Raw genomic sequence first — 15,443 nt, 5'->3', positions numbered from 1 at the left:
CATTCAGCAGATGTCTCCGGGTGCTTTTGAGTTTTTATTTTTTATTCTAGCCTTGAAAAGTTCAAATTACTGCAGCATTGAGCTGTAGGAGGAACTCCCGATGGTCCTCCAGCACCTTGATGTCATGACATGGGACTTGAACCGGCCAACTGACTATAGCAGAGGCAACGGGCCAAGCGCTCCACACCATTACGCCACGGCACCTTTGGGCATTCAGCAGATGTCTCCGGGTGCTTTTGAGTTTTTATTTTTTATTCTAGCCTTGAAAAGTTCAAATTACTGCAGCATTGAGCTGTAGGAGGAACTCCCGATGGTCCTCCAGCACCTTGATGTCATGACATGGGACTTGAACCGGCCAACTGACTGTAGCAGAGGCATCGGGCCAAGCGCTCCACACCATTACGCCACGGCACCTTTGGGCATTCAGCAGATGTCTCCGGGTGCTTTTGAGTTTCTATTTTTTATTCTAGCCTTGAAAAGTTCAAATTACTGCAGCATTGAGCTGTAGGAGGAACAGGCCTTGAACATGGAATGTCTGTACTGAAACCCTGATTATTAGACCACTGCACCATCAGTCAGACACTCTCAGGCAAAGTCTCCTGGTAATTTTGAAGTGATCTTTTGTTCGTTAGCCTTCAGTTAGTAAAGTTTAAATAACACAGCATCATATTAATCAGATCTTTCTTAGCGCTGTTGATGTCTTCTTTTGTATGATAGTGTAACAGCCGGGAATCAAACCCTGGTCTCCCACGTGGAAAGCCAACATCTTAACCACTACGACAATTAGAGTTATCCTCATTTCTCATCATTTTGGACCATGGGCTATAGCCCATATCGTACGGCATACTATAGCGCGCCGTTTTTCATCATTTTTGAGGATTTGAAAAAAATGACGAAATGACAAAAACGATGGGTTATAGCCCATGTTTTTTGAAATTTTGAAAAAAAAAGTTAGCCTCGTTTCTCATCATTTTGGACCGTGGGCTATAGCCCATATCGTACGGCATACTATAGCGCGCCGTTTTTCATCATTTTTGAGGATTTGAAAAAAATGTAGAAATGACAAAAACGATGGGTTATAGCCCATGTTTTTTGAAATTTTGAAAAAAAAAGTTAGCCTCGTTTCTCATCATTTTGGACCGTGGGCTATAGCCCATATCGTACGGCATACTATAGCGCGCCGTTTTTCATCATTTTTGAGGATTTGAAAAAAATGACGAAATGACAAAAACGATGGGTTATAGCCCATGTTTTTTGAAATTTTGAAAAAAAAAGTTAGCCTCGTTTCTCATCATTTTGGACCGTGGGCTATAGCCCATATCGTACGGCATACTATAGCGCGCCGTTTTTCATCATTTTTGAGGATTTGAAAAAAATGACGAAATGACAAAAACGATGGGTTATAGCCCATGTTTTTTGAAATTTTGAAAAAAAGAGTTAGCCTCGTTTCTCATCATTTTGGACCGTGGGCTATAGCCCATATCATACGGCATACTATAGCGCGCCGTTTTTCATCATTTTTGAGGATTTGAAAAAAATGACGTAATGACAAAAACGATGGGTTATAGCCCATGTTTTTTGAAATTTTGAAAAAAAAAGTTAGCCTCGTTTCTCATCATTTTGGACCGTGGGCTATAGCCCATATCGTACGGCATACTATAGCGCGCCGTTTTTCATCATTTTTGAGGATTTGAAAAAAATGACGAAATGACAAAAACGATGGGTTATAGCCCATGTTTTTTGAAATTTTGAAAAAAAAAGTTAGCCTCGTTTCTCATCATTTTGGACCGTGGGCTATAGCCCATATCATACGGCATACTATAGCGCGCCGTTTTTCATCATTTTTGAGGATTTGAAAAAAATGACGTAATGACAAAAACGATGGGTTATAGCCCATGTTTTTTGAAATTTTGAAAAAAAAAGTTATCCTCGTTTCTCATCATTTTGGACCATGGGCTATAGCCCATATCGTACGGCATACTATAGCACGCCGTTTTTAATCATTTTTGAGGATTTGAAAAAAATGAAAAAATGAAAAAAACGATGGGTTATAGCCCATGTTTTTTGAAAAAAAAACTTATCCTCGTTTCTCATCATTTTGGACCATGGGCTATAGCCCATATCGTTCTAGTCAGGGTTCTAGTCTCCTGAAGAACATTTTCACTGTCCATCTAAATTCTAAAAGGCTGGTTAAATGAGACATGGGCTATAACCCATCGTTTTTTTCATATTTTCATTATTTTAAAATCCTCAAAAACGATGAAAAGCGGCGTGCTATAGTATGCCGTACGATATGGGCTATAGCCCATGGTCCAAAATGATGAGAAATGAGGATAACTGAAATTGTCGTAGTGGTTAAGATGTTGGCTTTCCACGTGGGAGACCAGGGTTCGATTCCCGGCTGTTACACTATCATACAAAAGAAGCACTACAGCGCTAAGAAAGATCTGATTAATATGATGCTGTGTTATTTAAACTTTACTAACTGAAGGCTAACGAACAAAAGATCACTTCAAAATTACCAGGAGACTTTGCCTGAGAGTATCTGACTGATGGTGCAGTGGTCTAATCATCAGGGTTTCAGTACAGACATTCCATGTTCAAGGCCTGTTCCTCCTACAGCTCAATGCTGCAGTAATTTGAACCTTTCAAGGCTAGAATAAAAAATAAAAACTCAAAAGCACCCGGAGACATCTGCTGAATGCCCAAAGGTGCCGTGGCGTAATGGTGTGGAGCGCTTGGCCCGATGCCTCTGCTACAGTCAGTTGGCCGGTTCAAGTCCCATGTCATGACATCAAGGTGCTGGAGGACCATCGGGAGTTCCTCCTACAGCTCAATGCTGCAGTAAATTGAACTTTTCAAGGCTAGAATAAAAAATAAAAACTCAAAAGCACCCGGAGACATCTGCTGAATGCCCAAAGGTGCCGTGGCGTAATGGTGTGGAGCGCTTGGCCCGATGCCTCTGCTACAGTCAGTTGGCCGGTTCAAGTCCCATGTCATGACATAAAGGTGCTGGAGGACCATCGGGAGTTCCTCCTACAGCTCAATGCTGCAGTAATTTGAACTTTTCAAGGCTAGAATAAAAAATAAAAACTCAAAAGCACCCGGAGACATCTGCTGAATGCCCAAAGGTGCCGTGGTGTAATGGTGTGGAGCGCTTGGCCCGTTGCCTCTGCTACAGTCAGTTGGCCGGTTCAAGTCCCATGTCATGACATCAAGGTGCTGGAGGACCATCGGGAGTTCCTCCTACAGCTCAATGCTGCAGTAATTTGAACTTTTCAAGGCTAGAATAAAAAAAAAAACTCAAAAGCACCCAGAGACATCTGCTGAATGCCCAAAGGTGCCGTGGTGTAATGGTGTGGAGCGCTTGGCCCGTTGCCTCTGCTACAGTCAGTTGGCTGGTTCAAGTCCCATGTCATGACATCAAGGTGCTGGAGGACCATCGGGAGACGGTGCTCTCTCCCCCTGTTTCCTGAGATGTAACGGTTGGGGCTTATGTCTGAAAGAACCCTGTCCAGCTAATCTTTTACCATGAAAATGTCCAATTTAACATACTCTTACCACCTCTCAGTGTGCCATTTTCCAACTGGCCTGGAAGCCAGACATAAAAGAGGGACTTTCCAACCAAGTTTTGGGCCACCTCAATTTCCCAAATTAGCAATTTCCGCAATTTGCAATTTCCAATTTCCGCAATTTGCAATTTCCTCAATTTCCGCAATTTCCAATTTCCCAAATTTGCAATTTCCGCAATTTGCAATTTCCGCAATTTCCGCAATTTTCAATTTCCGCAATTTTCAATTTTCAATTTCCGCAATTTGCAATTTCCTCAATTTCCGCAATTTCCAATTTCCCAAATTTGCAATTTCCGCAATTTTCAATTTCCGCAATTTGCAGTTTTTCATTGTCAAATTCATATAGTCACAGACTATTCTGTCAGATGATGGGCCAAAATGCATTGCTATTTCTTTTTAAAAGTTTGACCTAATTCTTATCTGTAAAACTTTAGGTGGACAGGGTTCTTTCAAACATAACCCCCAAATGCTACTTTTCAGGAAACAGGGGGAGAAAGCACCGTCTCCCGATGGTCCTCCAGCACCTTGATGTCATGACATGGGACTTGAACCGGCCAACTGACTATAGCAGAGGCAACGGGCCAAGCGCTCCACACCATTACGCCACGGCACCTTTGGGCATTCAGCAGATGTCTCCGGGTGCTTTTGAGTTTTTATTTTTTATTCTAGCCTTGAAAAGTTCAAATTACTGCAGCATTGAGCTGTAGGAGGAACTCCCGATGGTCCTCCAGCACCTTGATGTCATGACATGGGACTTGAACCGGCCAACTGACTGTAGCAGAGGCAACGGGCCAAGCGCTCCACACCATTACGCCACGGCACCTTTGGGCATTCAGCAGATGTCTCCGGGTGCTTTTGAGTTTTTATTTTTTATTCTAGCCTTGAAAAGTTCAAATTACTGCAGCATTGAGCTGTAGGAGGAACTCCCGATGGTCCTCCAGCACCTTGATGTCATGACATGGGAATTGAACCGGCCAACTGACTGTAGCAGAGGCATCGGGCCAAGCGCTCCACACCATTACGCCACAGCACCTTTGGGCATTCAGCAGATGTCTCCGGGTGCTTTTGAGTTTCTATTTTTTATTCTAGCCTTGAAAAGTTCAAATTACTGCAGCATTGAGCTGTAGGAGGAACAGGCCTTGAACATGGAATGTCTGTACTGAAACCCTGATGATTAGACCACTGCACCATCAGTCAGACACTCTCAGGCAAAGTCTCCTGGTAATTTTGAAGTGATCTTTTGTTCGTTAGCCTTCAGTTAGTAAAGTTTAAATAACACAGCATCATATTAATCAGATCTTTCTTAGCGCTGTTGAGGTCTTCTTTTGTATGATAGTGTAACAGCCGGGAATCAAACCCTGGTCTCCCACGTGGAAAGCCAACATCTTAACCACTACGACAATTAGAGTTATCCTCGTTTCTCATCATTTTGGACCATGGGCTATAGCCCATATCGTACGGCATACTATAGCGTGCCGTTTTTCATCATTTTTGAGGATTTGAAAAAAATGACGAAATGACAAAAACGATGGGTTATAGCCCATGTTTTTTGAAATTTTGAAAAAAAAAGTTAGCCTCGTTTCTCATCATTTTGGACCGTGGGCTATAGCCCATATCGTACGGCATACTATAGCGCGCCGTTTTTCATCATTTTTGAGGATTTGAAAAAAATGTAGAAATGACAAAAACGATGGGTTATAGCCCATGTTTTTTGAAATTTTGAAAAAAAAAGTTAGCCTCGTTTCTCATCATTTTGGACCGTGGGCTATAGCCCATATCGTACGGCATACTATAGCGCGCCGTTTTTCATCATTTTTGAGGATTTGAAAAAAATGACGAAATGACAAAAACGATGGGTTATAGCCCATGTTTTTTGAAATTTTGAAAAAAAAAGTTAGCCTCGTTTCTCATCATTTTGGACCGTGGGCTATAGCCCATATCGTACGGCATACTATAGCGCGCCGTTTTTCATCATTTTTGAGGATTTGAAAAAAATGACGAAATGACAAAAACGATGGGTTATAGCCCATGTTTTTTGAAATTTTGAAAAAAAGAGTTAGCCTCGTTTCTCATCATTTTGGACCGTGGGCTATAGCCCATATCATACGGCATACTATAGCGCGCCGTTTTTCATCATTTTTGAGGATTTGAAAAAAATGACGTAATGACAAAAACGATGGGTTATAGCCCATGTTTTTTGAAATTTTGAAAAAAAAAGTTAGCCTCGTTTCTCATCATTTTGGACCGTGGGCTATAGCCCATATCGTACGGCATACTATAGCGCGCCGTTTTTCATCATTTTTGAGGATTTGAAAAAAATGACGAAATGACAAAAACGATGGGTTATAGCCCATGTTTTTTGAAATTTTGAAAAAAAAAGTTAGCCTCGTTTCTCATCATTTTGGACCGTGGGCTATAGCCCATATCATACGGCATACTATAGCGCGCCGTTTTTCATCATTTTTGAGGATTTGAAAAAAATGACGTAATGACAAAAACGATGGGTTATAGCCCATGTTTTTTGAAATTTTGAAAAAAAAAGTTATCCTCGTTTCTCATCATTTTGGACCATGGGCTATAGCCCATATCGTACGGCATACTATAGCACGCCGTTTTTAATCATTTTTGAGGATTTGAAAAAAATGAAAAAATGAAAAAAACGATGGGTTATAGCCCATGTTTTTTGAAAAAAAAACTTATCCTCGTTTCTCATCATTTTGGACCATGGGCTATAGCCCATATCGTTCTAGTCAGGGTTCTAGTCTCCTGAAGAACATTTTCACTGTCCATCTAAATTCTAAAAGGCTGGTTAAATGAGACATGGGCTATAACCCATCGTTTTTTTCATATTTTCATTATTTTCAAATCCTCAAAAACGATGAAAAGCGGCGTGCTATAGTATGCCGTACGATATGGGCTATAGCCCATGGTCCAAAATGATGAGAAATGAGGATAACTGAAATTGTCGTAGTGGTTAAGATGTTGGCTTTCCACGTGGGAGACCAGGGTTCGATTCCCGGCTGTTACACTATCATACAAAAGAAGCACTACAGCGCTAAGAAAGATCTGATTAATATGATGCTGTGTTATTTAAACTTTACTAACTGAAGGCTAACGAACAAAAGATCACTTCAAAATTACCAGGAGACTTTGCCTGAGAGTAACTGACTGATGGTGCAGTGGTCTAATCATCAGGGTTTCAGTACAGACATTCCATGTTCAAGGCCTGTTCCTCCTACAGCTCAATGCTGCAGTAATTTGAACCTTTCAAGGCTAGAATAAAAAATAAAAACTCAAAAGCACCCGGAGACATCTGCTGAATGCCCAAAGGTGCCGTGGCGTAATGGTGTGGATCGCTTGGCCCGATGCCTCTGCTACAGTCAGTTGGCCGGTTCAAGTCCCATGTCATGACATCAAGGTGCTGGAGGACCATCGGGAGTTCCTCCTACAGCTCAATGCTGCAGTAATTTGAACTTTTCAAGGCTAGAATAAAAAATAAAAACTCAAAAGCACCCGGAGACATCTGCTGAATGCCCAAAGGTGCCGTGGCGTAATGGTGTGGAGCGCTTGGCCCGATGCCTCTGCTACAGTCAGTTGGCCGGTTCAAGTCCCATGTCATGACATAAAGGTGCTGGAGGACCATCGGGAGTTCCTCCTACAGCTCAATGCTGCAGTAATTTGAACTTTTCAAGGCTAGAATAAAAAATAAAAACTCAAAAGCACCCGGAGACATCTACTGAATGCCCAAAGGTGCCGTGGTGTAATGGTGTGGAGCGCTTGGCCCGTTGCCTCTGCTACAGTCAGTTGGCCGGTTCAAGTCCCATGTCATGACATCAAGGTGCTGGAGGACCATCGGGAGTTCCTCCTACAGCTCAATGCTGCAGTAATTTGAACTTTTCAAGGCTAGAATAAAAAAAAAACCTCAAAAGCACCCAGAGACATCTGCTGAATGGCCAAAGGTGCCGTGGTGTAATGGTGTGGAGCGCTTGGCCCGTTGCCTCTGCTACAGTCAGTTGGCCGGTTCAAGTCCCATGTCATGACATCAAGGTGCTGGAGGACCATCGGGAGACGGTGCTCTCTCCCCCTGTTTCCTGAGATGTAACGGTTGGGGCTTATGTCTGAAAGAACCCTGTCCAGCTAATCTTTTACCATGAAAATGTCCAATTTAACATACTCTTACCACCTCTCAGTGTGCCATTTTCCAACTGGCCTGGAAGCCAGACATAAAAGAGGGACTTTCCAACCAAGTTTTGGGCCACCTCAATTTCCCAAATTAGCAATTTCCGCAATTTGCAATTTCCAATTTCCGCAATTTGCAATTTCCTCAATTTCCTCAATTTCCAATTTCCCAAATTTGCAATTTCCGCAATTTGCAATTTCCGCAATTTCCGCAATTTTCAATTTCCGCAATTTTCAATTTTCAATTTCCGCAATTTGCAATTTCCTCAATTTCCGCAATTTCCAATTTCCCAAATTTGCAATTTCCGCAATTTCCGCAATTTTCAATTTCCGCAATTTGCAGTTTTTCATTGTCAAATTCATATAGTCACAGACTATTCTGTCAGATGATGGGCCAAAATGCATTGCTATTTCTTTTTAAAAGTTTGACCTAATTCTTATCTGTAAAACTTTAGGTGGACAGGGTTCTTTCAAACATAACCCCCAAATGCTACTTTTCAGGAAACAGGGGGAGAGAGCACCGTCTCCCGATGGTCCTCCAGCACCTTGATGTCATGACATGGGACTTGAACCGGCCAACTGACTATAGCAGAGGCAACGGGCCAAGCGCTCCACACCATTACGCCACGGCACCTTTGGGCATTCAGCAGATGTCTCCGGGTGCTTTTGAGTTTTTATTTTTTATTCTAGCCTTGAAAAGTTCAAATTACTGCAGCATTGAGCTGTAGGAGGAACTCCCGATGGTCCTCCAGCACCTTGATGTCATGACATGGGACTTGAACCGGCCAACTGACTGTAGCAGAGGCAACGGGCCAAGCGCTCCACACCATTACGCCACGGCACCTTTGGGCATTCAGCAGATGTCTCCGGGTGCTTTTGAGTTTTTATTTTTTATTCTAGCCTTGAAAAGTTCAAATTACTGCAGCATTGAGCTGTAGGAGGAACTCCCGATGGTCCTCCAGCACCTTGATGTCATGACATGGGACTTGAACCGGCCAACTGACTGTAGCAGAGGCATCGGGCCAAGCGCTCCACACCATTACGCCACGGCACCTTTGGGCATTCAGCAGATGTCTCCGGGTGCTTTTGAGTTTCTATTTTTTATTCTAGCCTTGAAAAGTTCAAATTACTGCAGCATTGAGCTGTAGGAGGAACAGGCCTTGAACATGGAATGTCTGTACTGAAACCCTGATGATTAGACCACTGCACCATCAGTCAGACACTCTCAGGCAAAGTCTCCTGGTAATTTTGAAGTGATCTTTTGTTCGTTAGCCTTCAGTTAGTAAAGTTTAAATAACACAGCATCATATTAATCAGATCTTTCTTAGCGCTGTTGAGGTCTTCTTTTGTATGATAGTGTAACAGCCGGGAATCAAACCCTGGTCTCCCACGTGGAAAGCCAACATCTTAACCACTACGACAATTAGAGTTATCCTCGTTTCTCATCATTTTGGACCATGGGCTATAGCCCATATCGTACGGCATACTATAGCGCGCCGTTTTTCATCATTTTTGAGGATTTGAAAAAAATGACGAAATGACAAAAACGATGGGTTATAGCCCATGTTTTTTGAAATTTTGAAAAAAAAAGTTAGCCTCGTTTCTCATCATTTTGGACCGTGGGCTATAGCCCATATCGTACGGCATACTATAGCGCGCCGTTTTTCATCATTTTTGAGGATTTGAAAAAAATGACGAAATGACAAAAACGATGGGTTATAGCCCATGTTTTTTGAAATTTTGAAAAAAAAAGTTAGCCTCGTTTCTCATCATTTTGGACCGTGGGCTATAGCCCATATCGTACGGCATACTATAGCGCGCCGTTTTTCATCATTTTTGAGGATTTGAAAAAAATGACGAAATGACAAAAACGATGGGTTATAGCCCATGTTTTTTGAAATTTTGAAAAAAAAAGTTAGCCTCGTTTCTCATCATTTTGGACCGTGGGCTATAGCCCATATCGTACGGCATACTATAGCGCGCCGTTTTTCATCATTTTTGAGGATTTGAAAAAAATGACGAAATGACAAAAACGATGGGTTATAGCCCATGTTTTTTGAAATTTTGAAAAAAAAAGTTAGCCTCGTTTCTCATCATTTTGGACCGTGGGCTATAGCCCATATCATACGGCATACTATAGCGCGCCGTTTTTCATCATTTTTGAGGATTTGAAAAAAATGACGTAATGACAAAAACGATGGGTTATAGCCCATGTTTTTTGAAATTTTGAAAAAAAAAGTTATCCTCGTTTCTCATCATTTTGGACCATGGGCTATAGCCCATATCGTACGGCATACTATAGCACGCCGTTTTTAATCATTTTTGAGGATTTGAAAAAAATGAAAAAAAGAAAAAAACGATGGGTTATAGCCCATGTTTTTTGAAAAAAAAAGTTAGCCTCGTTTCTCATCATTTTGGACCATGGGCTATAGCCCATATCGTTCTAGTCAGGGTTCTAGTCTCCTGAAGAACATTTTCACTGTCCATCTAAATTCTAAAAGGCTGGTTAAATGAGACATGGGCTATAACCCATCGTTTTTTTCATATTTTCATTATTTTCAAATCCTCAAAAACGATGAAAAGCGGCGTGCTATAGTATGCCGTACGATATGGGCTATAGCCCATGGTCCAAAATGATGAGAAATGAGGATAACTGAAATTGTCGTAGTGGTTAAGATGTTGGCTTTCCACGTGGGAGACCAGGGTTCGATTCCCGGCTGTTACACTATCATACAAAAGAAGCACTACAGCGCTAAGAAAGATCTGATTAATATGATGCTGTGTTATTTAAACTTTACTAACTGAAGGCTAACGAACAAAAGATCACTTCAAAATTACCAGGAGACTTTGCCTGAGAGTATCTGACTGATGGTGCAGTGGTCTAATCATCAGGGTTTCAGTACAGACATTCCATGTTCAAGGCCTGTTCCTCCTACAGCTCAATGCTGCAGTAATTTGAACCTTTCAAGGCTAGAATAAAAAATAAAAACTCAAAAGCACCCGGAGACATCTGCTGAATGCCCATAGGTGCCGTGGCGTAATGGTGTGGAGTGCTTGGCCCGATGCCTCTGCTACAGTCAGTTGGCCGGTTCAAGTCCCATGTCATGACATCAAGGTGCTGGAGGACCATCGGGAGTTCCTCCTACAGCTCAATGCTGCAGTAATTTGAACTTTTCAAGGCTAGAATAAAAAATAAAAACTCAAAAGCACCCGGAGACATCTGCTGAATGCCCAAAGGTGCCGTGGCGTAATGGTGTGGAGCGCTTGGCCCGATGCCTCTGCTACAGTCAGTTGGCCGGTTCAAGTCCCATGTCATGACATAAAGGTGCTGGAGGACCATCGGGAGTTCCTCCTACAGCTCAATGCTGCAGTAATTTGAACTTTTCAAGGCTAGAATAAAAAATAAAAACTCAAAAGCACCCGGAGACATCTGCTGAATGCCCAAAGGTGCCGTGGTGTAATGGTGTGGAGCGCTTGGCCCGTTGCCTCTGCTACAGTCAGTTGGCCGGTTCAAGTCCCATGTCATGACATCAAGGTGCTGGAGGACCATCGGGAGTTCCTCCTACAGCTCAATGCTGCAGTAATTTGAACTTTTCAAGGCTAGAATTAAAAAAAAAACTCAAAAGCACCCAGAGACATCTGCTGAATGCCCAAAGGTGCCGTGGTGTAATGGTGTGGAGCGCTTGGCCCGTTGCCTCTGCTACAGTCAGTTGGCCGGTTCAAGTCCCATGTCATGACATCAAGGTGCTGGAGGACCATCGGGAGACGGTGCTCTCTCCCCCTGTTTCCTGAGATGTAACGGTTGGGGCTTATGTCTGAAAGAACCCTGTCCAGCTAATCTTTTACCATGAAAATGTCCAATTTAACATACTCTTACCACCTCTCAGTGTGCCATTTTCCAACTGGCCTGGAAGCCAGACATAAAAGAGGGACTTTCCAACCAAGTTTTGGGCCACCTCAATTTCCCAAATTAGCAATTTCCTCAATTTGCAATTTCCGCAATTTGCAATTTCCTCAATTTCCGCAATTTCCAATTTCCCAAATTTGCAATTTCCGCAATTTGCAATTTCCGCAATTTCCGCAATTTGCAATTTCCGCAATTTTCAATTTTCAATTTCCGCAATTTGCAATTTCCTCAATTTCTGCAATTTCCAATTTCCCAAATTTGCAATTTCCGCAATTTCCGCAATTTTCAATTTCCGCAATTTGCAGTTTTTCATTGTCAAATTCATATAGTCACAGACTATTCTGTCAGATGATGGGCCAAAATGCATTGCTATTTCTTTTTAAAAGTTTGACCTAATTCTTATCTGTAAAACTTTAGGTGGACAGGGTTCTTTCAAACATAACCCCCAAATGCTACTTTTCAGGAAACAGGGGGAGAGAGCACCGTCTCCCGATGGTCCTCCAGCACCTTTATGTCATGACATGGGACTTGAACCGGCCAACTGACTATAGCAGAGGCAACGGGCCAAGCGCTCCACACAATTAAGCCACGGCACCTTTGGGCATTCAGCAGATGTCTCCGGGTGCTTTTGAGTTTTTATTTTTTATTCTAGCCTTGAAAAGTTCAAATTACTGCAGCATTGAGCTGTAGGAGGAACTCCCGATGGTCCTCCAGCACCTTGATGTCATGACATGGGACTTGAACCGGCCAACTGACTGTAGCAGAGGCAACGGGCCAAGCGCTCCACACCATTACGCCACGGCACCTTTGGGCATTCAGCAGATGTCTCCGGGTGCTTTTGAGTTTTTATTTTTTATTCTAGCCTTGAAAAGTTCAAATTACTGCAGCATTGAGCTGTAGGAGGAACTCCCGATGGTCCTCCAGCAGCTTGATGTCATGACATGGGACTTGAACCGGCCAACTGACTGTAGCAGAGGCATCGGGCCAAGCGCTCCACACCATTACGCCACGGCACCTTTGGGCATTCAGCAGATGTCTCCGGGTGCTTTTGAGTTTCTATTTTTTATTCTAGCCTTGAAAAGTTCAAATTACTGCAGCATTGAGCTGTAGGAGGAACAGGCCTTGAACATGGAATGTCTGTACTGAAACCCTGATGATTAGACCACTGCACCATCAGTCAGACACGCTCAGGCAAAGTCTCCTGGTAATTTTGAAGTGATCTTTTGTTCGTTAGCCTTCAGTTAGTAAAGTTTAAATAACACAGCATCATATTAATCAGATCTTTCTTAGCGCTGTTGAGGTCTTCTTTTGTATGATAGTGTAACAGCCGGGAATTGAACCCTGGTCTCCCACGTGGAAAGCCAACATCTTAACCACTACGACAATTAGAGTTATCCTCGTTTCTCATCATTTTGGACCATGGGCTATAGCCCATATCGTACGGCATACTATAGCGTGCCGTTTTTCATCATTTTTGAGGATTTGAAAAAAATGACGAAATGACAAAAACGATGGGTTATAGCCCATGTTTTTTGAAATTTTGAAAAAAAAAGTTAGCCTCGTTTCTCATCATTTTGGACCGTGGGCTATAGCCCATATCGTACGGCATACTATAGCGCGCCGTTTTTCATCATTTTTGAGGATTTGAAAAAAATGACGAAATGACAAAAACGATGGGTTATAGCCCATGTTTTTTGAAATTTTGAAAAAAAAAGTTAGCCTCGTTTCTCATCATTTTGGACCGTGGGCTATAGCCCATATCATACGGCATACTATAGCGCGCCGTTTTTCATCATTTTTGAGGATTTGAAAAAAATTACGTAATGACAAAAACGATGGGTTATAGCCCATGTTTTTTGAAATTTTGAAAAAAAAAGTTAGCCTCGTTTCTCATCATTTTGGACCGTGGGCTATAGCCCATATCGTACGGCATACTATAGCGCGCCGTTTTTCATCATTTTTGAGGATTTGAAAAAAATGACGAAATGACAAAAACGATGGGTTATAGCCCATGTTTTTTGAAATTTTGAAAAAAAAAGTTAGCCTCGTTTCTCATCATTTTGGACCGTGGGCTATAGCCCATATCGTACGGCATACTATAGCGCGCCGTTTTTCATCATTTTTGAGGATTTGAAAAAAATTACGAAATGACAAAAACGATGGGTTATAGCCCATGTTTTTTGAAATTTTGAAAAAAAAAGTTAGCCTCGTTTCTCATCATTTTGGACCGTGGGCTATAGCCCATATCGTACGGCATACTATAGCGCGCCGTTTTTCATCATTTTTGAGGATTTGAAAAAAATGACGAAATGACAAAAACGATGGGTTATAGCCCATGTTTTTTGAAATTTTGAAAAAAAAAGTTAGCCTCGTTTCTCATCATTTTGGACTGTGGGCTATAGCCCATATCGTACGGCATACTATAGCGCGCCGTTTTTCATAATTTTTGAGGATTTGAAAAAAATGACGAAATGACAAAAACGATGGGTTACAGCCCATGTTTTTTGAAATTTTGAAAAAAAAAGTTAGCCTCGTTTCTCATCATTTTGGACCGTGGGCTATAGCCCATATCGTACGGCATACTATAGCGTGCCGTTTTTCATCATTTTTGAGGATTTGAAAAAAATGACGAAATGACAAAAACGATGGGTTATAGCCCATGTTTTTTGAAATTTTGAAAAAAAAAGTTAGCCTCGTTTCTCATCATTTTGGACCGTGGGCTATAGCCCATATCGTACGGCATACTATAGCGCGCCGTTTTTCATCATTTTTGAGGATTTGAAAAAATGACGAAATGACAAAAACGATGGGTTATAGCCCATGTTTTTTGAAATTTTGAAAAAAAAAGTTAGCCTCGTTTCTCATCATTTTGGACCGTGGGCTATAGCCTATATCGTACGGCATACTATAGCGCGCCGTTTTTCATCATTTTTGAGGATTTGAAAAAAATGACGAAATGACAAAAACGATGGGTTATAGCCCATGTTTTTTGAAATTTTGAAAAACAAAGTTAGCCTCGTTTCTCATCATTTTGGACCGTGGGCTATAGCCCATATCGTACGGCATACTATAGCGCGCCGTTTTTCATCATTTTTGAGGATTTGAAAAAAATGACGAAATGACAAAAACGATGGGTTATAGCCCATGTTTTTTGAAATTTTGGAAAAAAAAATCCAGGCCCATGAATTAGAGGATAAAGCTCACATGTTACCCAAACAGTTGAATACACAAAAGCTTGCGGAAAAAGAAATTGCGGAAATTGCGGAAAAGGAAATTGCGGAAATTGTGGAATTGCGGAAATCGAAATTGGAAATTGCGGAAATTGCGGAAAAAACTATAAGGAAATTGCGGAAATGGAAATTGTGGAATTGCGGAAATTGCGGAAATGGAAATTGGAAATTGCGGAAATGGAAATTCGAAATTGCAAATTGTGGAATTGCGGAAATTGCAGAAAAAACACTAAGGAAATTGCGGAAATTGAAATTGTGGAATTGCGGAAATTGCGGAAAAGGAAATTGCGGAAAATGTGGAGTTGCGGAAATGGAAATTGGAAATTGCGGAAATTGCGGCAAAAACACTAAGGAAATTGCGGAAATGGAAATTGTGGAATTGTGGAATTGCGGAAATTGCGGAAATTGCGGAAAAAAGACTAAGGAAATTGCGGAAATTGAAATTGTGGAATTGCGGAAATGGAAATGGCGAAAATTTTGAATTTCAAATTGTGGAATTGCGGAAATTGCGGAAAAAACACTAAGGGAATTTTCCGCAACACTCCGCAATTTGCT

This window comes from Protomyctophum bolini (genome assembly GCF_963924005.1).
Source record: "Protomyctophum bolini genome assembly, chromosome: 21".
Classification (NCBI taxonomy): Eukaryota; Metazoa; Chordata; class Actinopteri; order Myctophiformes; family Myctophidae; genus Protomyctophum; species Protomyctophum bolini.
This window is presented reverse-complemented; position numbering follows the sequence as displayed.